Source organism: Salmo salar, chromosome ssa24, assembly GCF_905237065.1.
Source record: "Salmo salar chromosome ssa24, Ssal_v3.1, whole genome shotgun sequence".
Lineage (NCBI taxonomy): Eukaryota > Metazoa > Chordata > Actinopteri > Salmoniformes > Salmonidae > Salmo > Salmo salar.
The window spans coordinates 8,215,001-8,239,500 of record NC_059465.1 but is presented as its reverse complement, the minus strand read 5'-3'; the positions used below and the strand labels follow the sequence as shown (position 1 = coordinate 8,239,500).

At 47.6% G+C, this 24,500-nt stretch overlaps 1 protein-coding gene across 3 annotated transcripts in view; it reads left to right on the top strand.

Moving 5' to 3' along the window:
• The window catches only part of ptch1 (patched 1), an 89,243-nt gene that overhangs the window by 7,856 nt on the left and 56,887 nt on the right, over positions 1–24,500 (top strand). The window lies entirely within an intron of this gene.

Sequence of the window (24,500 nt, the reverse complement as noted above, 5' to 3'; positions counted from 1 at the left end):
TGGATTTTTTTGTTGTTATTCTGTCTCTCACTGTTCAAATAAACCTACCATTAAAATTCTAGACTGATCATTTCTTTGTCAGTGGGTAAACGTACAAAATCAGCAGGGGATCAAATACTTTTCTCCCTCACTGTATGTTACTTTAAAAGAACTGTTCAGGGTTTCCAGATTTCAATGAAATATGACCTATAATGAATATGAAATAGTTTTCCTTCCAAAAAGTGGTAATCACGTATGTTAAAATGTATATTTTTTTTGTGTTGGAATGGTATGGGCATACCCCAACAACAGAAGGGTGTGGGTGTAAACCAGTCATAAAAAATGTTCCTGCTAGGAGACCGCTGATTGGCCAGATCAGCAAATGAGCCAACATGACATCATGTTCTATGAGGAAATAGCAAGCATTTTTTTTAAATGTCTGTTTGAGATGCAAGTTTGAAGTGGGTTTTTTGAAAGTGTTTTTTCTCCAGTTTATGCTTTGACCACAAATACGAGTATAGGACGAGACAACAACGTTATTTAGGCATGCATTATCAGAATATTAACTTTTAAAAGTGCGATTTTCCTTGGAACAGTTACTTTAAACAGTATTAGGTTATTACTGTGTGCTAAAGATTTGGTTACGGAATGTTATTTGAAAGCATGTGGATTCTGTCAACAGTAGATTGTCTAATAAATCCCTTTAATGTCAATGGCCAAATGCCTTTTCTTTTCTCATTATCCCATTCCTACTCTTATAGTTTACTGAAGTTAGCTGACATGGAGTTACAGTAATGGGGTGTTAATAAAGCGCAACAACATCAAGTGGTTTCTTCTTTCCCGGACCCATCCTAATGTTGCACAGCTCCATGGTGATTCACGCACAAACCTGTCAACAGAAGGTCAACTAGACAACAACAAATGTACTTCACGACAGCGCCTGCTTTTTACAGGGTTACTATCGCCTTACCCTATGTTATTGTTTTGTTGTGTCACGGTGTCAGAACCCATGGTCATCTACTGTAATAGTTTAGCCAAGTTTATTGGGATGACTGATGGCTGTGGTTTGCATGTGCACACAAGTGCACGAGAACACACACACACACACACACACACACACACACACACACACACACACACACACACACACACACACACACACACACACACACACACACACACACACACACACACACACACACACACACTATTCCCAGGTCTAGAGACGTGAGGGGTTCCAGATGCTGGTTGGGAGAGATGTGTTTGTTTAGATTAGACTGCACAGCTGAGGGATAGATTAGTACTGCCTGGTCAGTGGAGGGCTGTTCGGGGCTCGGCTCAGCACAGGGGAAACTATGGCCCAACGTCAACGTGAGAGCAAAGAAGGAGAAAGGAGGAGGCGAGAGGAGGCGAGAGGAGGAGAGAAAGGAAGGTATGAGGAGAGGAGTGGAGGAGAAGAGAGAGGACGTCTGTTTATGTTTAATTTGGATCCGTTCCCCTGCATGCAACCTCTCCGTGAACCCACTGGGGAGCTCTGGCCATTAAGACACACACCATAGCAGATCTCTCATCGGAATTGAGTGGAGTTGCATGGGTGATCTCATGCTGTCTTTCGTCACCTGCTATGCTCATGGTAAGGGTTCATCCTGCTAGGTCCGTACTTTAGTACTGCAGCTTGTCTTATTCAAGGAGAATCACATTCAGCTGCCTTGGTTGGGGTTGACTTTCTTCACACAATAATTACCCCAGTACCCATAAACACTAGGACTACACTCTCACTTAGATACAGGAAGCTGTGTTTATTAGAAATGTTGAGGAATGGACAGTTAAAACAAACAGCTAAAAGTAGAAAGAGTAGAAAGAAGTGACTGTATCGTCCAATAGGCATAAGCACTTTTTTCGCTGTTTGGTGCTCTTAGCGGCAACAGGTTGAACTCTTGACTTGGCGGGAAAAATGCATAGATACAGTACATGTAGATGAAATTATGATTTAGGACGCAGACTTTATACATAGTAGAGGTAAATGAAGCTGTGTTTACATTATTGAGAGTAGTGACAGGAAGTGACCTTGCCTAAACAGGAAGTTACAGTGTTGTGGTGGGCTTTCCTATTCAAATATGGCTGCAAGGACACTTCTTTCTCAAGGCTGTTCGGATTCATCAGCAGTGTTTCGTATCACCAAACCCTTAGTGACTTTCTAAATCAAATAGATGACTAATTTCCCTCTAGCAGAGACGTATCCGAGTAGAAAAGAAAAGGAAGAAAACTCCCTGGTCGGTCCTCCTCGTGGCATGAAAGTAGAGCCATCCCATTCTGGGTTAACACAAACACGGGCCAAATTGTAAAGAAAATACCAGCGCCGGCTGAGTCTAATTAAAACAATATGGCGTAAACATTAGTCTTCCTGTAGAGTGGCCCCTCGCTAGCTCTCTCTGGCGAGAGGAGAGGAAAGGGCTGGGGTATATGGAGCTGGGCTTTGACACTGGGAGAGGAATTGTGCTACAGCTCTAGAAGCTATGGTATGGAGCTGGGGGTGGGGACAGGGGAGAGACTACGGTATTGGGCTATGGTTAGGGGCAGTGTGGTGTCAACATTGGCCTTCCTGTAAAGCGGCCCCTCCCTCGCTGCCACTGGGTGCTGAGAAGGCTGTGGTTTAGCAGAGAGGCTGGGGCTATGGTTAGTTGCTGTGGTTTGTGATTAGGGCTGGGGTTTAGCAGAGAGACTGGGGCTATGGTTAGGGGCTGTGGTGTGTGATTAGGGCTGGGGTTTAGCAGAGAGGCTGGGGCTATGGTTAGGGGCTGTGGTGTGTGATTAGGGCTGGGGTTTAGGAGAGAGGCTGGGGCTATGGTTAGGGGCTGTGGTGTGTGATTAGGGCTGGGGTTTAGCAGAGAGGCTGGGGCTATGGTTAGGGGCTGTGGTGTGTGATTAGGGCTGGGGTTTAGCAGAGAGGCTGGGGCTATGGTTAGGGGCTGTGGTGTGTGATTAGGGCTGGGGTTTAGCAGAGAGGCTGGGGCTATGGTTAGGGGCTGTGGTTTGTGATTAGGGCTGGGGTTTAGGAGAGAGGCTGGGGCTATGGTTAGGGGCTGTGGTGTGTGATTAGGGCTGGGGTTTAGCAGAGAGGCTGGGGCTATGGTTAGGGGCTGTGGTTTGTGATTAGGGCTGGGGTTTAGCAGAGAGGCTGGGGCTATGGTTAGGGGCTGTGGTGTGTGATTAGGGCTGGGGTTTAGCAGAGAGGCTGGGGCTATGGTTAGGGGCTGTGGTTTGTGATTAGGGCTGGGGTTTAGCAGAGAGGCTGGGGCTATGGTTAGGGGCTGTGGTGTGTGATTAGGGCTGGGGTTTAGCAGAGAGGCTGGGGCTATGGTTAGGGGCTGTGGTTTGTGATTAGGGCTGGGGTTTAGCAGAGAGGCTGGGGCTATGGTTAGGGGCTGTGGTTTGTGATTAGGGCTGGGGTTTAGCAGAGAGGCTGGGGCTATGGTTAGGGGCTGTGGTGTGTGATTAGGGCTGGGGTTTAGCAGAGAGGCTGGGGCTATGGTTAGGGGCTGTGGTTTGTGATTAGGGCTGGGGTTTAGCAGAGAGGCTGGGGCTATGGTTAGGGGCTGTGGTTTGTGATTAGGGCTGGGGTTTAGCAGAGAGGCTGGGGCTATGGTTAGGGGCTGTGGTTTGTGATTAGGGCTGGGGTTTAGCAGAGAGGCTGGGGCTATGGTTAGGGGCTGTGGTGTGTGATTAGGGCTGGGGTTTAGCAGAGAGGCTGGGGCTATGGTTAGGGGCTGTGGTTTGTGATTAGGGCTGGGGTTTAGCAGAGAGGCTGGGGCTATGGTTAGGGGCTGTGGTGTGTGATTAGGGCTGGGGTTTAGCAGAGAGGCTGGGGCTATGGTTAGGGGCTGTGGTTTGTGATTAGGGCTGGGGTTTAGCAGAGAGGCTGGGGCTATGGTTAGGGGCTGTGGTGTGTGATTAGGGCTGGGGTTTAGCAGAGAGGCTGGGGCTATGGTTAGGGGCTGTGGTTTGTGATTAGGGCTGGGGTTTAGCAGAGAGGCTGGGGCTATGGTTAGGGGCTGTGGTTTGTGATTAGGGCTGGGGTTTAGCAGAGAGGCTGGGGCTATGGTTAGGGGCTGTGGTGTGTGATTAGGGCTGGGGTTTAGCAGAGAGGCTGGGGCTATGGTTAGGGGCTTTGGTTTTGATTAGGGTGTTTTTTGTTGTTGGATGAGCTAGGAAATAAATTGTATGTTAGGTCTGAGGCTGGGGCTGAGGACATGGGACTGGAATTGGGGATAGGGCTGTGCCTGGAGTTTAGACCGATGGAGTTAGGCCTGCTACTAGGCCTAGTTGCAGGGGGTTGGGCTGAAGCTGGGGCTAGGTCCCGTAGAGCAGGGCAGAGGCTGGGGCCTCCTATGAAGTCACTGACTTTGGGGCTCTATCACCCCCTGAATTGTCCAATCTGTTTCCCCTTAATTTAACCCCTGCTTGCACAACACTCCTCCTCCTACTTATACCCTCCCTCCCCCGAGCCCAACGCCAACCCCTACTCTCTCCGTCTAACTCACTCACACACACGCACGCGCACACACACACACACACACTCACACATGCACGCACACACATAGATACACACACAGAGAAAGAGAGCAGGGCAGAGTTTGGGGCCAGGGGCCACAGGCTTGGTCCCTCCGGGTCTTGGGGTCTGTGTGTGGAGGCGCCGCTATTTCAAACCTCACCTGATACTCACCCTGTGGCCCTGGTGTAGAGTGAGGACTCACAGCAGAGAGAGAGAAAGAGGGGGGGGAGATAGGAGGAGGAAGAGAAAGGGCACAAAAAGGCCACAGCAGCTGTCACATTTAGTCCCTGTAGTTTTCTGTGTCTGGGAGTGTTTGTGTGTATGCGTGTGTGTCTGCTGCGAGTTTGAGAATGTAATAGCAGTGTGTCCGGGCACGTGTGCGCGTCCCTGTGTTCATTGTGCTGAGAGCGTGACAGTGTTTTTGTGTGTGTCTTATTTGACTCCCATCCTTCCAGCAGAGGGCAGTCCGATTTACTCGGACTTCTATTTTGTGGTATATCAATGTTTATTAGCGTAGTTTCTCTCTCTCCCATCTACTGCTGGTGCCACCCATAATTCCTCTTGGATCACTAAGATTAGGATCTGTATTTATCTATTTGGTAATTATTGTTATGTGTATTGATCAGATATGAATCATTTTAACACCATTTCCACAACTACCAACGCATAAATTGTCATTATCGCAACATTATGGCAAAGTCCCAAACAAATCGATTTCAAATGTTTTTATTTTATTTTTAACATTGCTCACCTAATGAAAAAGCCTGAGTTAAACATAACACTAAAAAAATGTATATTTAAAAGTACGTTATTAAAATGTATTCGTAATTTATCTCATTACTTCAACACATAACCTTTTCTGAATCTTGTTTTTTGTCATAATTACTTGTGTATGTTATATGTTATTTTTATGTAAACACATTTGGATAAGGATCAAAAGGCACACTATCAGATTAAGCCCAAATTACTAAAGTAAATGTTTTATTTTTCCAAATGTTTCATAAATATGATTTATTTTTATTTAACCTTTATTTAACTAGGCAAGTAAGTTAAGAACAAATTCTTATTTACAGTGACGGCCTAGGAACAGTGGGTTAATTGCTTTGTTCAGGGGCAGAATGACAGATTTGTACCTTGTCAGCTCGGGGACTTGATCTCGCAACCTTTCGGTTACTGGCCCAACGCTCTAACCACTAGGCTACCCGCCGCCGCCGTCCACATTAGTGCGTTACGGTAATGATAAGCAGGTTTTGTGGATGACTATGCATGTTTCGGTAATGAGAGTTGCACAGTTTGTCATTGAAAAACTGTACTGAGCTCTATTAGAGGTTTAGTTACCCAATACATCAAACTGTGTCATTTGTTAACCCCAAATGATTTGCATAATACTCAAATCATGGATCTTCATGCAGTTGACTTAAATACCCCTTGTTTTAGCATACCGTTAAGTATAAGTACTGTACGTGCATGTATTTTCAACAGTCAAAAGTGGACTTAAGAATGGTCTTTCCATGTAATGTCGGTGTATTACGAAGCGGATATGTGTGGTTCTAATGTATTTTAGATGTATTTTCTAAATTGAATGGTATCCTATGGGCAAATGGCATAACATGATATGCCTATAATGTTAAAGTATGTAAATATGTGGAAAATGGACCAAACAACAGTATTGGTAATTGCTTAAACAGGTACAAGTCTCAAAATAGGGGATATCCAACTTTAAGTGGCGGGGTTGCTCTCTGCTGAAACACAAACTCCTGATTGTGGCTTTAAGTAAATTAAATGGGGTTTATACGCCCATGTTTCTTAACAATCCCTACTTGATCAAATGACTGATGTTTTACAAACAAAATCTATACAATAGGTGTAAGCAGTGGTCCTAGTAAAGCATTAACGTTGCCAGCACAGCACACCCATTGACTATACATTATCTATTGACTATACATTATCTATACATTATCTATTGACTATACATTATCTATACATTATCTATTGTCTGTACATTATCTATTGACTATACATTATCTATTGACTATACATTATATATTGACTATACATTATCTATACATTATCTATTGACTATACATTATCTATCAACTATACATTATCTATTGACTATACATTATCTATTGACTATACATTATCTATCAACTATACATTATCTATTGACTATACATTATCTATTGACTATACATTATCATTACCGAAATGAAGGTTAGCATTACCGAAACGGACCAAAAGATATTATAGTTTAATGTAAACTTCAACGAGCACACAATTTATGGACAACCTACAGCAAAATATTATATTTTATAAAATGACTCGATAATAATGAGAATTTGGGTTGAAAATGTACAAAATTCAGGCAAAAATGTCAAATGTATTTATAATAAGTCACTGTGCCATAAACCAGTCTTCAGAATGATAGTTGATTGTTGCAGATGCATTATGGTTTATTAACTAAATTTGCTACTGCCGTGGTTAAAACTGGTTTAATGAGAATCACCCGCCCAGTGTTGGTGTGTGTGTGTGTTCTCGTTCTGGAAAAGTTGCCATGCCTTTGGTTAAGGAGGCTGTGCAGCAACATGACTTGAAGCACAGCAAAATGTTTGCGTGCCGTTGCCCTCACGACAAATAATACGCGGTTAGCTTGTTGTTGTGCTGCTAGAGGCAGAGTACTGTAATTATTTAGTTTGGTCTGGTAAAAGGCCAATTTTGGCTGTTAAAGTTAGACCCAGCGATATGACATAGATGCGGAGAGTAAACAGCATAGTGTGACAATTTCCACAACAACTAAGAGCGTTGAAGTGTGAGGCTCAACTTCTCCGCTGTTTTGATCCTGTGTACGTGTGCAGATACTGTGTGAGAATGAAGTCTTGCATCTCGCTCATCTCAATATTCGTGGCAACTTCATTTAATACCGGTGAACTGATAGGAGGAGGAGGAGGAGGGAGAGACAGGGGGAAGAGGGAGAAGAGAGGAGGATAGAGAAAGAGACAGGGAATAGGAAGAGAAGGGAGGAAGAGGGAGAAGAGAGGAGGATAGAGAAAGAGACAGGGAATAGGAAGAGAAGAGGAGAAGGGAGGAAGAGGGAGAAGAGAGGAGGATAGAGAAAGTGAATGTGTCTTCTTCTCTCTGGTCAGAGGATTGTGTTGATGGTCTCCTTGATTGAATTGTCCTCATTTTGATGTGTATAGGAACACACACGTGCGTGCGGTCCCCTCGGTTTTGCCTCTGAGTGATTGAGGAGCTAGTTAAATGGGAATGGCATGGCAGGCTAGTTCTTTTACCCTCCCTCTGCCATCCTAGACTTTTCCCGCACATTCTATTCCCTCTCATTTTGCCGACACAAGCAATCAAACGTGCACAAATGCGGGCACAAGCACACATTGTAGCCTAATTGCACAGCACGTAAAATATACGCATTACGTACATGCATGCAAATGTGCATGTGCGTGTGCACACACACACACACACACACACACACACACACACACACACACAGAAAAACAAGTGGGCTCCAATTTCTTTGTGTTTATCAGTTGACTCCAAACAGGATTAAGCCGTCAGTAGAACAACATTCCAGCATGTTGTGTTAAACCTGACTAGATGATGAAATGTGCAGGCTAACTGGAGAAGGATTTAGTGTTTGGAAAACACCATGGCTGTGGTAGTGTGCACTGAGTTATGGCTCTGTTTTTAAAAGTTTTTAGCGTTTTTACAAGTCATTATTTTAAAAGAGTGTTTATTCCCAATGATGTATATGGCGAAATAAAGGTTAAATATGTTTTGAAAGTTGTAACTCTAGAGTGTGTGTGTGTGTGTGTGTGTGTGTGTGTCGTAGAATGTGTGTGTGTCGTAGAAATGGACGGTCTCCCATTCACAAACCACCTCCCGAGATGCTTCCAAGCGCTGTGTTTACATTCTGCATTCTTTCAGACGCTCTTATTCAAAAACCAGAGCTCTGCGAATGACCGACCGCAAGAGACTCCTCCAAACCCCCCCCCCCCAGCTCCCCCCAGCTCCCCCTTCTTTCCTCTCGGCCGAAAAGGTCTCTTTCCTCCTCCCCCCTCCTTCCCCTCTGGCAGGGGAGAGTGGCCCCAGAATGCCAGATGTATTGCAGAGTGAGGCACAGCAATGTAAACACACAGCCCTGCCATGACAGTCACGGTGGTCCGCTCTCCCTTCCTCCTCCTCTCTCCTTCCCCTCCCTCCCTTCCTCCTCCTCTCTCCTTCCCCTCCCTCCCTTCCTCCTCCTCTCTCCTCGCCTCCCTCTCCTTCCCCTCCCTCCCAGTGCTGGCGGACAGAGGGGCGGGCAGAGTGAGGGAAAAGCAGAGAGAGAGAGGGAAGGATAGGGGGAGGTCCGGAGATGGAGAATAGTAGCAGTAGTGTGTTTGTGTTTTGGCTCCAGGGCCAGCGGTACAGGGCCAGCGGTACAGGGCCAGCGGTACAGGGCCAGCGGTACAGGGAGCTGGGACTTGGGTTGAAGTTTGAAGCTGGCGAGCGATTGAGCTGTGTGTGTGTGTGTGTGTGTGTGTGTGTGTGTGTGTGTGTGTGTGTGTGTGTGTGTGTGTGTGTGTGTGTGTGTGTGTGTGTGTGTGTGTCTGTGAATACTATGGCAATATTCTTTGATTTTCCTACCACGCTCTCCTGTGTTCCTTCGACAAACTCCGTACACACAACCCATCCCAGAAACAACAGCTCACAAACACAACTTCCCTCAAGGTCCTCTGAGATGTTAATGCTCCGTGGGTCAAGCACATTGTGACAAATCCCCACCGGGCAGAAGCCCATCCCAACAGTTAGTATGATAAGGTGGAACACCTGTGACCTAGTGGGGAACTGTCCCATCCCCTGGCCTAGCTTGTACTGCAGGCTGTTGTACTGTGGGGTCCACTGGAATGTGTGATTGTGGGATACCTGGAATCAGGAGGCCATCTTACCAGGAAATGACAGAGAGATGGCTGGCTCAGATTGGCTGCTCCCAGTCATGTCATGGTCTGTTATGGCTGGGCTCTGGGCCAATCATACGGCAGGACAGACAGACGGACGGACGGACGGACAGGAAGACAGGCACACACAGAGAGATAGACAGATGGACGGACAGGAAGACAGGCACACACAGAGAGATAGACAGACGGACGGATAGGAAGACAGGCACACACAGAGAGATAGACAGACGGACAGGAAGGCAGGCACACACAGAGAGATAGACGGACGGACGGACAGGAAGGCAGGCACACACAGAGAGACAGACGGACGGACAGGAAGACAGGCACACACACACAGAGAGATAGACAGACGGACGGACAGGAAGACAGGCACACACAGAGAGATAGACAGACGGACGGACAGGAAGACAGGCACACACAGAGAGATAGACAGACGGACGGACAGGAAGACAGGCACACACAGAGAGATAGACAGACGGACGGACAGGAAGACAGGCACACACAGAGAGACAGACGGACGGACAGGAAGACAGGCACACACAGAGAGACAGACGGACGGACAGGAAGACAGGCACACACAGAGAGATAGACAGACGGACGGACAGGAAGACAGGCACACACAGAGAGATAGACAGACGGACGGACAGGAAGACAGGCACACACAGAGAGATAGACAGACGGACGGACAGGAAGACAGGCACACACAGAGAGATAGACAGACGGACGGACAGGAAGACAGGCACACACAGAGAGATAGACAGACGGACGGACAGGAAGACAGGCACACACAGAGAGATAGACAGACGGACGGACAGGAAGACAGGCACACACAGAGAGATAGACAGACGGACAGGAAGACAGGCACACACAGAGAGATAGACAGACGGACAGGAAGACAGGCACACACAGAGAGACAGACGGACGGACAGGAAGACAGGCACACACACAGAGATAGACAGACGGACGGACAGGAAGACAGGCACACACAGAGAGATAGACAGACGGACGGACAGGAAGACAGGCACACACAGAGAGATAGACAGACGGATGGACAGGAAGACAGGCAACACAGAGAGATAGACAGACGGACAGGAAGACAGGCACACACAGAGAGATAGACAGATGGACGGACAGGAAGACAGGCACACACAGAGAGATAGACAGACGGACGGACAGGAAGACAGGCACACACAGAGAGATAGACAGACGGACGGACAGGAAGACAGGCACACACAGAGAGATAGACAGACGGACGGACAGGAAGACAGGCACACACAGAGAGATAGACAGACGGACAGGAAGACAGGCACACACAGAGAGATAGACAGACGGACAGGAAGACAGGCACACACAGAGAGATAGACAGACGGACAGGAAGACAGGCACACACAGAGAGACAGACGGACGGACAGGAAGACAGGCACACACAGAGAGATAGACAGACGGACGGACAGGAAGACAGGCACACACAGAGAGATAGACAGACGGACGGACAGGAAGACAGGCACACACAGAGAGATAGACAGACGGATGGACAGGAAGACAGGCAACACAGAGAGATAGACAGACGGACAGGAAGACAGGCACACACAGAGAGATAGACAGATGGACGGACAGGAAGACAGGCACACACAGAGAGATAGACAGACGGACGGACAGGAAGACAGGCACACACAGAGAGATAGACAGACGGACGGACAGGAAGACAGGCACACACAGAGAGATAGACAGACGGACGGACAGGAAGACAGGCACACACAGAGAGATAGACAGACGGACAGGAAGACAGGCACACACAGAGAGATAGACAGACGGACGGACAGGAAGACAGGCACACACAGAGAGATAGACAGACGGACGGACAGGAAGACAGGCACACACAGAGAGATAGACAGACGGACGGACAGGAAGACAGGCACACACAGAGAGATAGACAGACGGACGGACAGGAAGACAGGCACACACAGAGAGATAGACAGACGGACGGACAGGAAGACAGGCACACACAGAGAGATAGACAGACGGACAGGAAGGCAGGCACACACAGAGAGATAGACAGACAAAGTGCTGGAATATGCTGTTGGAAGAAGAACATACGGAACAATATGTCATGTTGCCATGTGTATTAGTACTGCAAGGTGTGCTTATCATCATCTTATCAACTTTATTATGTACTTATTATGTACTTATTACGTACTTATTATGTACTTATTACGTACTTATTATGTACTTATTATGTACTTATTACGTACTTATTATGTACTTATTATGTACTTATTACGTACTTATTACGTACTTATTACGTACTTATTATGTACTTATTATGTACTTATTATGTACTTATTATGTACTTATTACGTACTTATTACGTACTTATTATGTACTTATTACGTACTTATTATGTACTTATTACGTACTTATTATGTACTTATTACGTACTTATTATGTACTTATTACGTACTTATTACGTACTTATTATGTACTTATTATGTACTTATTATGTTTATGTCACCGGTTGTTAATCATGACACAAGGATGCGCTACTTATGAACGCACGGTGTGATTGAGCTGAATTGTAGTATAGTCGTGTTTTTTTGCAGTGGGTGATGTTTTTTTTTACAACACGAGCTCATAGTTTACTTTTTTGGACGAATGTCTATTTTTTATGCATTAATTCCTAGTGGTTACAGGGTTAAAAGAGAAACGACTCAAAGGTTAACAGTTTAGGTATTCATTCAGAGTGGTTAAGGTTAGGGCTATGGTTTAGGGTAGGCTTAAAAACGAAATAATGAAAAACAACGCGCTGTTTCCATCAACTATCGTCAAGTATTACCGTGTAGCTCGAGCACGGTGAACTGTGGTGGCCGCAGTGGTCCAAGCAGCTCGCTCTGGCTCCGCGCTTTGCGACTTCACGCCCAGGGCTGGGCAATCGTTTGATTTATTTTGCGAGCGCCACAGAAGACATATGTCGACGTTCTCAGGACCTTTTCAAACGTCCGGAATCTCTGTCTGTTTCTAGTGATCAGGCTGTTTTTTTATGTGTGCTGGTGAGCTCATTCTTCTGCATTAGATAGAGAAACACATCTTGTGTGTGTGTGTGTACAGGTGTACGTGTGTGTGACAAAGAAAGGCAGTATTATTCTACCTTCCATCTCAAAATGCAAAGAAATATTATCTCTAGCTCGCTTTTCTTCTCTCACACTCATACCAATTGATATATCATTTAGCTCGACCTCTTGAGTATTTTGGGTGGAACGTGCACACACACGTGCGCACACACACACACACCCACACACACTCCCACTTTCCTCGCCTTATTTTTTTCTTCTTTCCTCACTCAAATCCAGTGGACTTGAATAGGGTTTCTTCAGGGGAGAGGGAGCTGAATGCAGGCAGCAATGTGGAAGAATCTGCCCATTGAGGGCTGCGTGAGTGTGTGAATGTACACCTCGGGTCCAGGGAAGGCTGCACTGGGAGCTAGCTGACTGCTAAACACACCCATTGGATGGGGCTGCAGGGCTGGACAGGTGATTAGCATAATTAGGAGAGCGGGGGCCATACATATGGTAATGTTGGGGTGGGGGGAGCGGGTGCTGGCAGCTGGGGTGTCACATTCGTATCGGGGGAGGGGGGGGGTATTGTGCTACAGCTGCGGGTCAGAGCACCCCTCTCCTCCGTTGTCGATCGCTCTCTCTCTCTCTCTCTCTCTCTCTCTCTCTCTCTGTCTCTCTCTGTCTCTCTCTCTCTCTCTCTCTCTCTCTCTCTCTCTCTCTCTCTCTCTCTCTCTCTCTCCCCCGCTATGTGTCGGTAGCTTTATCTCTCTCCCCCTGTTTCTCTGACTCTCTCCCCTCTGCATCACTCACCTCACACGCCCCCCACCCTCCTCTGTTTCCCTCTGAAAGCTGGAGGAGAGAGGGAGGTGAGAGCTTTTGCAGGTCAGATAGGGTCTCAGCTCTCAGCTCATATTGGTACCTTGGCCTGTACAGCAATGCTGCTTCTCTAAGCAGATGTGGCAGACTTTCCCATAGTAGCCATTTTCTGTTGGAATGAAAGCAAAACACCTCATTTCAAACCACACTTTTAGGTAACTGAATGTGTCATGATTAGAGACGTGCAAAACTCTTTCCTCCAAAACAACTTGATCTCAAAGGGAATGTTGTATTACGCATGTACAGTTACTTAACATGGCCACGTCATAAGCTTCGCTAGCCCATGAGCTTAGCTAGCCCATAAGCCTAGCTAGCCCATGAGCTTAGCTAGCCCATAAGCCTAGCTAGCCCATAAGCCTAGCTACCCCATGAGCTTAGCTAGCCCATGAGCTTAGCTAGCCCATAAGCCTAGCTAGCCCATAAGCCTAGCTAGCCCATGAGCTTAGCTAGCCCATGAGCTTAGCTAGCCCATGAGCTTAGCTAGCCCATAAGCCTAGCAAGCCCATAAGCCTAGCTACCCCATAAGCTTAGCTAGCCCATGAGCTTAGCTAGCCCATAAGCCTAACTAGCCCGTAAGCTTAGCTAGCCCATGAGCTTAGCTAGCCCATAAACTTTGCTAGCCCATGAGCTTAGCTAGCCCATATGCCTAGCTAGCCCATAAGCCTAGCTAGCCCATAAGCTTAGCTAGACCACGAGCTTAGCTAGCCCACGAGTTTAGCTAGCCCATAAGCTTTGCTAGCCCATGATTTTAGCTAGCCCATGATCTTAGCTAGCCTACGATCTTAGCTAGCCCATGAGCTTAGCTAGCCCATGATCTTAGCTAGCCTACAATCTTAGCTAGCCCATGATCTTAGCTAGCCCATGATCTTAGCTAGCCTACGATCTTAGCTAGCCCATGATCTTAGCTAGCCCATGAGCTTAGGTGGAACTGGGTATGAGGGAAGGCTGGAGGGTGAGGTGAGGTTTGAGTGGGTATGAGGGAAGGCTGGGGGGTGAGGTTGGACTGGGTGTTAAGGGAACGCTGGAGGGTGAGGTGAGGTTTGAGTGGGTATGAGGGAAGACTGGAGGGTGAGGTTGGACTGGGTGTTAAGGGAAGGCTGGAGGGTGAGGTGAGGTGTGACTGGGTATGAGGGAAGGCTGGTGGGTGAGGGGAGGTTGGAGTGGGTATGAGGGAAGGCTGGAGGGTGAGGGGAGGTTGGAGTGGGTATGAGGGAAGGCTGGAGGGTGAGGGGAGGTTGGAGTGGGTATGAGGGAAGGCTGGAGGGTGAGGGGAGGTTGGAGTGGGTATGAGGGAAGGCTGGAGGGTGAGGGGAGGTTGGAGTGGGTATGAGGGAAGGCTGGAGGGTGAGGGGAGGTTGGAGTGGGTATGAGGGAAGGCTGGAGGGTGAGGGGAGGTTGGAGTGGGTATGAGGGAAGGCTGGAGGGTGAGGGGAGGTTGGAGTGGGTATGAGGGAAGGCTGGAGGGTGAGGGGAGGTTGGAGTGGGTATGAGGGAAGGCTGGAGGGTGAGGGGAGGTTGGAGTGGGTATGAGGGAAGGCTGGAGGGTGAGGGGAGGTTGGAGTGGGTATGAGGGAAGGCTGGAGGGTGAGGGGAGGTTGGAGTGGGTATGAGGGAAGGCTGGAGGGTGAGGGGAGGTTGGAGTGGGTATGAGGGAAGGCTGGAGGGTGAGGGGAGGTTGGACTGGGTGTAAGGGAAGGCTGGAGGGTGAGGTGAGGTGGGACTAGGTTTGAGGGAAGGCTGTCGGGTGAGGTGAGGTGGGACTGTGTATGAGGGTATGAGGGAAGACTGGAGGGTGATGTGAGGTGAAATTCGACTGGGTATGAGGGAAGTGAGTTGATGGGACAGTTGAACTCTGACCCGTGTCCTATAAGGATCAAATACTTCCTGGTTGATTGACAGCAGCATCAGGTGGGAGTCTGTCAGATGAGAAACGTGTGGGAAAGAAAGAGTAAAATAGTGAGAGAGACAGGCAGACAGAGAGAGAGGAAGAGAGACAGATAGACAGAGAGAGAGAGAGATGAAGAGAAACAGAGAGAGAGAGAGAGAGAGTATGAGAGTCTACTTCACTTGCTTTGGCAAGACAGACAGAGAGAGAGGAAGAGAGACAGATAGACAGAGAGAGAGGAAGAGAGCCAGATAGACAGACAGAGAGAAAGAGGAAGAGAGACAGACAGAGAGAGAGGAAGAGAGACAAACAAAGAGAGAAGAAGAGAGACAGATAGACAGACAGAGAGAGAGGAAGAGAGACAGATTGACAGACAGAGAGAGAGGAAGAGAGACAGACAGAGAGAGAGAATGAGAGTCTACTTCACTTGCTTTGGCAAGACAGACAGAGAGAGAAGAAGAGAGACAGATAGACAGACAGAGAGAGGGAGACAGATAGACAGACAGAGAGAGAGGAAGAGAGACAGAAGAACCGAGGTTGGGAAGACAAACATTACAGTCGAAGGGAGAGGGTACAACATTTGAGTAAGCGATATAAACAGAGAAAATAGTAAGTTGGGAGTATTAATGGTATTATAAGACATTTTACCTTACTTTTCATAATGCAAATGGTTAATAATAATAAAAATAAAGGCCTTTAATTTGTTACGTTCACTGCTAAATTGACTAAATTTGACCACAGAGATGGGGGTCCGCGAATGGGGGTCCTCAAGAGCTTAAGATGGTGATTTGGTGGTCCCCAGAGTTGAAAAAGTTGGGAACTGCTGAGATAGACAGAGCAAGGTAATATGATAGACAGACAGAAGCAGACAGACAGACAGACAGACAGACAGACAGACAGACAGACAGACAGACAGACAGACAGACAGACAGACAGACAGACAGACAGACAGACAGACAGACAGACAGACAGACAGGGAGAAAGACAGGGAGAAAGACAGACAGACAGGGAGAAAGACAGGGAGAGAGACAGGGAGAGAGACAGGGAGAGAGACAGGGAGAGAGACATGGAGAGAGACATGGAGAGAGACATGGAGAGAGACAGGGAGAAACCGGGAGAGAGACAGACAGACAGACAGATGGGCTGCAAATCAAATCAAATGTATTTATATAGCCCTTCGTACATCAGCTGATATCTCAAAGTGCTGTACAGAAACCCAGCCTAAAACCCCAAACAGCAAGCAAAGCATGTGAAAGAAGCACGGTGGCTAGGGAAAAACTCCCTAGGAAAAACTCCCTAGAAAGGCCAAAAACCTAGGAAGAAACCTAGAGAGGAACCAGGCTATGAGGAGTGGCCAGTCCTCTTCTGGCTGTGCAGGGTGGATATTATAACAGAACATGGTCAAGATGTTCAAATGCAGACAAGATGTTAAAATGCAGACTATGATCTGGATGGTATGGGGCTGTTGGTGTGTCAGGGTCGCTGGTGGGTTGGTGGCAGTGAGGTGACCTGGTTCTAGAGACTTCCATGTCACTACAGGGGGTTTGGCTGAGAGAGCCCTAATCCAGCTAATCCTGCCCCCCCCCTGCAAACACGCACACACCCACCCACCCACCCACACACTCTGCCACCCTACTTCCAGCCTTATCCCCCTCCCCCTCAACCACTCCGGCTGCTGTGATGTCAGGATATGGGCTTGAGTTTGCAAGGGGTTGTTCTTATGTTGTAGTGTGGGTTGGAGGGGTGGGCAGGGGTGAGGGGGCACGAGGGGGCCGGGCCTATTGTATTGAGCCCCATGCAGCCTCCATGAGACAAGCCAATCAGAAGCCAGTGTCCTGCTTGAATGGAGAGAGAGAGAGGGAGAGAGAGAGACAAGACCTCCGAGGTAAGAGAGGTAGAAGAGAAGGGGAGGGGTGGGGTGTGATGTCAGCTCCTTAGAATCCACTTCTCCCCCCTTTTACCCACTCTGTCCCCCTCTCCTCTCCCCTTCTCTGGGTTACTTCTCTCCCCCAGTTTGAGAATGGGGGGGACACACACACACACCAGGGGTTAATGTTATACAACAAACTAAATGCCCTCACTGAAGGCGCAAACACAGTGACACACACACACACACACACACACACACACACACACACACACACACACACACACACACACACATTACCTCGTTGCGTTGGAATTAGTGGATGTGTGCTGTTTTTTCTATTGAGATTCTTCTAGTGACGGGGTTAGCTTCAACTGCAGTATTGCTCTCTTGGAGACGACAGGGACTGACTGACTGACTGACTGACTGGGGTTTAAACCGTATTTGGTGGCTCTACTCTGGTTCCGTCAGCATAGTGTCGTAAATCACACAATCTATTTCACCTGGGGTGGCAGTGCTCGATGCCACAATTATGCAATCGTTTCAATTTCTTTTTGGTTTTGAGAAAGAGAAGATCAATGGGTAAAAAGCCCCTAAACGACAGGGAGAATCCAAGAAAGAGGCCTGTATATCGCTGAGATAAGACCGTGGAGTAGTAGTGGTGGAAAGGAATAGGCAGCAGGCTACCTGAGAGGGACTGGGCCTGTTTTGGAGGTCAGAAACGTTTAGGTAGAACGGGGTCACCTTGGTGATATGAATGAGGACTAAGGTCAGCCACGTCTCCTGAGAGCACATAACATGTGTCCTTGAGGAAACACAGCTGCATACACGCATAGGGTTGCAAAGGGAGTGTCAGGGGCATCGTAAAGGACAGACCAAGGCGCAGCGGGTATAGTGCTCACCTTCTTTACATTTTAATGAGATAACACTTTTAACCTCTGGGCTAGGTGGGACGCTTGCGTCCCACCTACTCAACAGCCAGTGGAATCCCGTGGCGCGATATTCAAATACCTTAGAAATGCTATTACTTCAATTTCTCAAACATATGACTATTTTACACCATTTTAAAGACAAGACTCTCGTTAATCTAACCACACTGTCCGATTTCAAAAAGGCTTTACAACGAAAGCAAAACATTATATTATGTCAGCAGAGTACCCAGCCAGAAATAATCAGACACCCATTTTTCAAGCTAGCATATAATGTCACAAAAACCAAAACCACAGCTAAATGCAGCACTAACCTTTGATGATCTTCATCAGATGACACTCCTAGGACATTATGTTATACAATACATGCATGTTTTGTTCAATCAAGTTCATATTTATATCAAAAACCAGCTTTTTACATTAGCATGTGACTAGCATGTGACTAGCATTCCCACCGAACACTTCCGGTGAATTTACTAAATTACTCACGATAAACGTTCACAAAAAACATAACAATTATTTTAAGAATTATAGATACAGAACTCCTTTATGCAATCGCTATGTCCGATTTTAAAATAGCTTTTCGGTGAAAGCACATTTTGCAATATTCTGAGTAGATAGCCCGGCCATCACAGGCTAGCTATTTTGACACCCACCAAGTTTGGTACTCACCAAACTCAGATTTACTATAAGAAAAATTGGATTACCTTTGCTGTTCTTCGTCAGAATGCACTCCCAGGACTTCTACTTCAATAACAAATGTTGGTTTGGTTCCAAATAATCCATAGTTATATCCAAATAGCGGCGTTTTGTTCGTGCGTTCAAGACACTATCCGAAGGGTAAAGAAGGGTGACGAGCCCGGCGCGTTTCGTGACAAGAATTGTCAAAATATTCCATTACCGTACTTCGAAGCATGTCAAATGCTGTTTAAAATCAATTTTTATGCGATTTTTCTCGTAAAAAAGCGATAATATTCCGACCGGGAAACCCTGTTTTCGTTCAAAGACTGAAAATGTAAACATGGAGTCGTCTCGTGCACGCGTGCGCCAGTCTCATTGTTCTCAGATCGACCACTTACCAAATGCGCTACTGTTTTTCAGCCAGAGACTGGAGAGTCATCATTCAACGTTCTGCCGCCTTCTGAGAGCCTATGGGAGCCGTAGAAAATGTCACCTTACAGCAGAGATCTTTTGTTTTGGATAGAGATGATCAAGAAGGCCAAGAAATGGTCAGAGAGGGCGCTTCCTGTTTGGAATCTTCTCAGGTTTTGGCCTGCCATATGAGTTCTGTTATACTCACAGACACCATTCAAACAGTTTTAGAAACTTTAGGGTGTTTTCTATCCAAATCAAACAATTATATGCATATTCTAGTTACTGGGCAGGAGTAGTAACCAGATTAAATCGGGTACGTTTTTTATCCGGCCGTGCAAATACTGCCCCCTATCCCCAACAGGTTAACAAAAAATAACAAAACCGACAACCGACAGTTCAGTCAGGTACTTACACAAAACGGAAAACAACCACCCACAAAACCCCAAGGAAAACAGGCTGCCTAAGTATGGTTTCCATTCAGAGACAACGAAAGACACCTGCCTCTGATTGGAAACCACACTCGGCCAAACCTGGAAAACGAACATAGAAAATGAAAACTAGAACCAAAATCCCCTGGACCAAAAACCCCAAAACACACAAAACAAACACCCCCTGCCACGCCCTGACCATACTACAATGACAAAAGACCCCTTTACTGGTCAGGACGTGACAGGGAGGGTATATTACTGGAAATATTGGACGTTTACCAGTAAACTGACCAGAAATGTTAGTATCTTTCAAGGATTTTATGTCATCTATCACAAGACATCTATTGGCCCTTTTGGGTGCTTCAGATTTGTGCAGGTGTCTGTAATTATCTTTGGCCCTCTGTGTCGCCTTATCACGTGAAAAATATTAAATAATAAAATAAGATGATTTTGTTTATATATATATATAGAATGAGAAAGCTGTAAAACGTTATTCTAAATATAAACCAAATTAGTGAATATCATTGGTGTTTAATATGAGGGTTTCAGCATGAAATATCCTTTGTATTTTATTTATTTTTTCTCAAACTTTTATTTATTTTACTATGTCGGTATGTTTTGGCGTCAAACTGGTGGCAGTTGTGAAAAAAGTCAGTAGTTGGAAGAGTTACAGAGTTAATTGAAAATAATGCCATTGTTGAGTTGATACCTTTTTTAATTAATTCATTAATTAGGCTAGTTCCTCTTGAACCATATGGTCTATCTACTAGAAACCCATTGACAATATGGACACAGATATAAAAATGAATACTATATATGAATTCATTTTTTAAAAACCTTTTTCCAAATATAAATGACCAAAGTTACGATAGATTGCCATAGATTTTCTGTTAATTACCAAAATTACTGAAGATTCCGGTAACTTTGACAAAATACGCTTTGCAACCCTACACACACACACATACTTGTACTAGCGTGCACACGCAGACACACGAGTGAGCACGCTCCTGCACGCACGCACGCACACACACACGCATGCACACACACACACACACATTTTTGGTCCAGCTGGGGTGTTAATTTCAACCTGAGGCTGGGCGAGTGTTGACCCCAAAACGCTGTAACCTCGTGAAGTTTGGAATTCTCCAAGCCTGAGGCCGTAATGTGCCGTTTCCTGTAGAGAGAGGGGGACAGAAGGAGAGGGAGAGAGAGGAAGAGTGAGAGAGGGAGGAAGAGAGAGAGAGAGAGAGAGTATTCGTGTATGCGCGTACATGTCTGTGTCTCTCTGCATTCCTCTTCTCTGTCCTACCCTCAAGTCGTCGTTGTAAACTCCAGAAGATTGGGTGGGCTTGGAATGTGTTCAGAACATTGGACTAGGAGTGTTTTTCCTCTGCACCATTCTGATTGGTCAGTTTGTTCTCATCCTTTCTGTGACTCCTAGCAAACTGACGCAAAACTTAACTTGTCCTTATAACTGTATCATAATTCAAGAGTAGTGTAACAGGTACTGCAGTTGTTTGTTGTTATACTGCACTTAGGACTAAGGTTACTGCTGAAAGGGCAGTATAACCATGAGTATATCACAATACTTACACAGTACTTACACAAATCATTACATGCTAATAAGAACATTGTCAAGCGCTAGCCAGACTTGTTAGTGCACTTTGAAAGAGTGTGCATGCTCTGTGTGTCCTCTTGTATAGTGTTGCGTGGCGCATTTTAGTGTGTAGTGACGTTGACTCCAGTGACATTGGCCTTGTCCCGTCCAGAAATAACCCCACTAGCCCCCTATACCCTACACCCTAAAGCAGACTCTGAGAGGACTGGATAGGTGCAAGCAATATGGCGGAAATTCAGAGGGAAAGGTAGAGAGGTGTAACACATAGCTTACACCCATCAAATCCTCTAAGCTCTACACTAGTGCCTACGGTCTAGGGGGGCTGTTTTTGGACAGGGCACACACACGCACACGCGCACACACACACACACACACACACACACACACACACACACACACACACACACACACACACACACACACACACACAGTTCCATGAGTTGTAAATCAGTTCCATGCTGGCCTGTGTGTGTGGGTCGTGGTAGATGTGGGGGAGCGGGAGAAAGCGTGTTTCTGTCCGTCTCTGGTTAGCTCAGGCCTGCTATTAATGATGTCGATTCTAAACACGCACTCGACCCGGATCAGATGGGAGCGCCGTGTTTGGGTCGGGGGGGAGGGAAAAAAATCAAGTGTGTTTCCCTAATACGCACAGACATGGCCCCCTCCCTCCGTGTTGCTCTCTGGTCTGCCTGGGTGGTCTGTCCCCGGACAGAATAGCATGGCCCCCTCCCTCCGTGTTGCTCTCTGGTCTGCCTGGGTGGTCTGTCCCCGGACAGAATAGCATGGCCCCCTCCCTCCGTGTTGCTCTCTGGTCTGCCTGGGTGGTCTGTCCCCGGACAGAATAGCATGGCCCCCCTCCCTCCGTGTTGCTCTCTGGTCTGCCTGGGTGGTCTGTCCCCGGACAGAATAGCATGGCCCCCTCCCTCCGTGTTGCTCTCTGGTCTGCCTGGGTGGTCTGTCCCCGGACAGAATAGCATGGCCCCCCTCCCTCCGTGTTGCTCTCTGGTCTGCCTGGGTGGTCTGTCCCCGGACAGAATAGCATGGCCCCCCTCCCTCCGTGTTGCTCTCTGGTCTGCCTGGGTGGTCTGTCCCCGGACAGAATAGCATGGCCCCCTCCCTCCGTGTTGCTCTCTGGTCTGCCTGGGTGGTCTGTCCCCGGACAGAATAGCATGGCCCCCTCCCTCCGTGTTGCTCTCTGGTCTGCCTGGGTGGTCTGTCCCCGGACAGAATAGCATATGTTCAACTTTAACACGATTACAATGGGCTGAAAATATTCCACCTATGCCTGTTTCATGTTTCATGGATTGTAGTCGAGCAATTGGATTAGAGCATATAAAACATAACTGATTTTTCAGCTCGGTTCTCTCACAGAGCTTTGCGTGCGTGTCTGTGTGTGTGTGTGTGTGTGTGTGTGTGTGTGTGTGTGTGTGTGTGTGTGTGTGTGTGTGTGTGTGTGTGTGCGTGCGTGAGTGAGTGTGTGTGATAGGCAACGATCTGCCAGCCAGTGACATGGCTGTTGGAAGAGCGACCCGTCTTGACATTCTGCGTCATGTTAGTCTGACAACGGTCAATGGTGAGCAGAGATGGTCTGTGGCAATGACTCAGTCGAGTTGAAATGCTCTGTTTGTCAACCACACCAGCTAAGCTTCCTGAAGCCAGAGGCAGGGATGTCTGTCCTGTTCGTCCCTCCCCCCATGGCCTTTGTTAGTGTTTTGATGTTGTTGATGAAACGAAGGAGAGGAGCGATGATGTCCGAGGGGAAAATAACAGTGTTTGTTGAAGTAACTTCTTTGTTGTCCCAAACGGATGTGGTAGTTTCACCAAATACGGATCATGTCTTTAAACAGGACAGGACAGATCAGCGCGAACCTCGGCCGTGCACGGCAGTATCAACAAACGGTGGCGGTTCAACATGTAGAATCATTGGGAAATGAACAGAAAATGACATCCGATGAGGCAGAGATGGAGGCAAGCTTTCTTGCAGCTTTCAGTGGATGTTTCAGCATGTCTGAGCGAGGCAGTGGTCAGCAGGGATGGAGGGCTTTGGGAGGTAGAGACTGAGGGAGTGGCCAGCAGGATTGGAGGGCTTTGGGAGGTGGAGACTGAGGGAGTGGCCAGCAGGATTGGAGGGCTTTGGGAGGTAGAGACTGAGGGAGTGGCCAGCAGGGATGGAGGGCTTTGGGAGGTAGAGACTGAGGGAGTGGCCAGCAGGATTGGAGGGCTTTGGGAGGTAGAGACTGAGGGAGTGGCCAGCAGGATTGGAGGGCTTTGGGAGGTGGAGACTGAGGGAGTGGCCAGCAGGATTGGAGGGCTTTGGGAGGTGGAGACTGAGGGAGTGGCCAGCAGGGATGGAGGGCTTTGGGAGGTGGAGACTGAGGGAGTGGCCAGCAGGATTGGAGGGCTTTGGGAGGTGGAGACTGAGGGAGTGGACAGTAGGGCTGGAGGGCTTTGGGAGGTGGAGACTGAGGGAGTGGACAGTAGGGCTGGAGGGCTTTGGGAGGTGGAGACTGAGGGAGTGGACAGTAGGGCTGGAGGGCTTTGGGAGGTGGAGACTGAGGGAGTGGACAGTAGGGCTGGAGGGCTTTGGGAGGTGGAGACTGAGGCAGTGGCCAACAGGATTGGAGGGCTTTGGGAGGTGGAGACTGAGGGAGTGGCCAGCAGGATTGGAGGGCTTTGGGAGGTGGAGACTGAGGGAGTGGACAGTAGGGCTGGAGGGCTTTGGGAGGTGGAGACTGAGGGAGTGGACAGTAGGGCTGGAGGGCTTTGGGAGGTGGAGACTGAGGGAGTGGCCAGCAGGATTGGAGTGTTTTGGGAGGTGGAGACTGAGGGAGTGGCCAGCAGGATTGGAGGGCTTTGGGAGGTAGAGACTGAGGGAGTGGCCAGCAGGATTGGAGGGCTTTGGGAGGTGGAGACTGAGGGAGTGGCCAGCAGGGATGGAGGGCTTTGGGAGGTGGAGACTGAGGGAGTGGCCAGCAGGGATGGAGTGCTTTGGGAGGTAGAGACTGAGGCAGTGGCCAACAGGATTGGAGTGCTTGGGAGGTAGAAATGTTTTATTCCTCTCTCTCTTTCCCTCGATAGTCAGCATAGCTGATAAATAGGCTATGGGCAGGTTGCGTGTATTGGTTTTTATTTGATTGATTGTCCATTTCATCTTCATCCGATAGCGAAGCTGTCAACAGGGTTCCTAAAGTAGCCTGTCTGGACTCCATCTTTTCAATAGCTTAGCCTACGTTATATCTCTCATTACGGCGTCCTCTCTTTGAAGA